This window comes from Leiobunum rupestre, chromosome 3 (genome assembly GCF_980474605.1).
Source record: "Leiobunum rupestre chromosome 3, qqLeiRupe1.1.hap1, whole genome shotgun sequence".
NCBI classification, from domain to species: domain Eukaryota; kingdom Metazoa; phylum Arthropoda; class Arachnida; order Opiliones; family Sclerosomatidae; genus Leiobunum; species Leiobunum rupestre.
Window position 1 is genome coordinate 1,031,526 of NC_143386.1, and position 2,972 is coordinate 1,034,497.

At 37.7% G+C, this 2,972-nt stretch overlaps 1 pseudogene; it reads left to right on the forward strand.

The window, feature by feature from the left end:
* Nucleotides 1-985: 985 nt before the first annotated feature.
* Nucleotides 986-2,072, forward strand: LOC149949072 (large subunit ribosomal RNA; annotated as a pseudogene).
* The last annotated feature ends 900 nt before the right edge of the window (nt 2,073-2,972 follow it).

Sequence of the window (2,972 nt, forward strand, 5' to 3'; positions counted from 1 at the left end):
GGATGGTTAGAGGAATTAGGATACCCGTTGCGAATTCTAATATTGCTCGTGGAAATAGCTCGGATGAATGTTTGGACCTACCTACCCAGGATCTCAGTGAATTTATTGCTGATTCGAGCATCCTTCAGGAAACAATTCGGGTTGACGAGGAGGGACAGTTCGTCTGTCGCATCTCGGGTTGTAATTTGGTCTTTTCATCGCTATATGGTAGAAGCCAACATGAGCGTTTTATGCACGAGGGAGAATATTGTACAATCAATCGAGTTGCTGATAAGCGGAGTAGATGGTTATCTGCTGAATTAAGAGATATGGCCATCTCGGAAAGTCTCGCTCCTCAGGTTCCATTTATGAATATATATCTAAATAATTTTTTTCCAACCACAACCTTGGAGGCTATAAAAGCAAGGAGGAAAAGGACCGATTATAGGAAAATGGTAAATTCGTTCATTAGCAAACCATTTGAAACTATCAATCTTTTATGAGGGCTATATATGTAAGTGCTTTTGATGGCACAGCCCGCTCAATTGAGTGATTTTTAATTTTGTTTACTGATTATATATTTGTAATTGATCTTTTTAGTGTATTTATTTTTATGTTTACTTATCTTCTGTTTTGTCAACACCCTAGATTAGTCCTTTGATTAGGAGCTCAATGCATCCCTGCTGATCTTGGGTTTTTTCAGGGCTCTGGCGCTCTACCTGGGCAATACCAGTATTTAATACTCAGATTTCTTAAAATTGCTTATATTAATTAACAAATTTTGTTTTATTCTGTAAAAACTGATTTGGTGTCTGAGTTTTTTTCCGAGTGGTGTTCGGGGCTCTTGCTTGGTCCCGGCGTTACCTGTGATATTATAACTGTTATCGTTGAGTATTCTTAATATTTGCCTCGTTATCTAATTATTGACGCAAATTAATGGATTAAAAAGATTACCACTGTCCCTATCTACTATCTAGCGAAAACACAGCCAAGGGAACGGGCTTGGCAAAAAAAGCGGGGCAAGAAGACCCTGTTGAGCTTGACTCTAGTCTGACTCTGTGAAGAGACATGATAGGTGTAGCATAAGTGGGAGGTCGCTTGCGGCCGCCGGTGAAATACCACTACTTTCATCGTTTCTTTACTTACTCGGTGAAGCGGAGAGCGAACCGAAAGGTTCACCTTTCTAGCACTAAGCGCCGGGCTCTCACAGTTTTGCCCAATCCGCACTGAGGACAGTGTCAGGCGGTACATCTTTCAAAAGGTAACGCAGGTGTCCTAAGGCGAGCTCAGCGAGGAGAGAAAGCTAGCGTAGAGCAAAAGGGCAAATGCTGGCTTGATCTTGATTTTCAGTATGAATACGGACCCCGAAAGCGGGGCCTATCAATCCTTTTGACTTTAAGAGTTTTAAGCAAGAGGTGTCAGAAACGTTACCACAGGGATAACTGGCTTGTGGCTGCCAAGCGTTCATAGCGACGTCGCTTATTGATCCTTCCAATCATTGCGAAGCAGAATTCGCCAAGCGTTGTATTGTTCACCCACTAAAAAGGAACGTGAGCTGGGCTTAGACCGTCGTGAGATAGGTTAGTTTTACCCTACGGTTGACATGTCGTTGCGATAATAATCCTGCTCAGTACGAGAGGAACCGCAGGTTCGGACACTTGGTACACGTGATTGGTCGAACGGCCAGTGGTGCGAACCCAGCAAACACAAATCGTCCCTGGGACGTCCCAGCATGGTCCTTAGAGCCCAGCTTGGTCCCGTCCAAAATTTGTCCTACGGGACGAATAACGGACGACCCATTTTAGTCCTCGTAGAACCAATTTCGTGACATCCGATATTAAGCCCAATCGACGTCGCATGGATCTCCACTATTCGTCCGAAATGTTTCGCCCATCAATGCTATCTAGAGGTGCGTTTATCAGCAATTAATTTTATTTTTTTTCACCTGTATTTGTATTTGAGCTGATAATGATTAATGAACCACAAAATATTAATTTTATTAAGAATATTATTATTTAAATTTACGAGTTTATTTAACGTGAATTAATGAAATTACGTGTTAAATCAAAACTACTTAATTATTTAATTAATTTTTTCTGTTCTTAATTTTTATTTCCATTATTTTCATTTTATGAATTATTTCTACAATCACAGCCAATTACTGCGAAAAAGCTGATCTAAGTTGGCCGAGCTAAAGTCCTTTAAAATATCTGGTAGCCCAGTTTGTAGTTCCTTTTGTACGACGCCATTACTCGATCAAAGAATTTAGACTACATTCTTTGACTCGATAGTTTGGAATCGGTCACCATAAAGTACATAATGCGTTCTACACAAACGTTAAAGATTATAACATAGTAATCTCTAGTATTGCTGATAATATATCATAAGAGTAAGTATTTTATTAAAAAACTGTTTGATTTTTTTAATGATTTTAACTCGATTTTTTTAATGTGTCTTTTACAGAGGTAGAAAGAAAATATGTTTGATCAAAGTCTATTCATTTTGGACCTATACATGTTTCAATTTAACTTTTTAAGTTTTTTATTCATTACTCTCACTGAACAGTTCGCCTAAAGCTTTATTTCATACTGTTATATTTTATATATTGAATTTTGGAATTCCAAAAGTAAGATTTGCGTTGAATTCTCAGAAAGTTAGGGAAGGTTCGCTGTTTTTAAAGTTCATTTTGGACCTGTACATGTTTCAATTTAACTTTTTAAGTTTATTATTCATTACTCTCACTGAGTGGTTCGCCTAAAGCTTTATTTTATACTGTGATATAGTTAAATTGTAATTCCAAAAGTTAGATTTGCATTGAATTCTCCGAATGTTAGGGAAGGTTCGCTGTTTTTAAAGTTCATTTTGGACCTGTACATGTTTCAATTTAACTTTTTAAGTTTATTATTCATCACTCTCACTGAGTGGTTCGCCTAAAGCTTTATTTCATTTTGTTACATTTTGTATATTGAATTTGGAATTTCAAAAGTAAGATT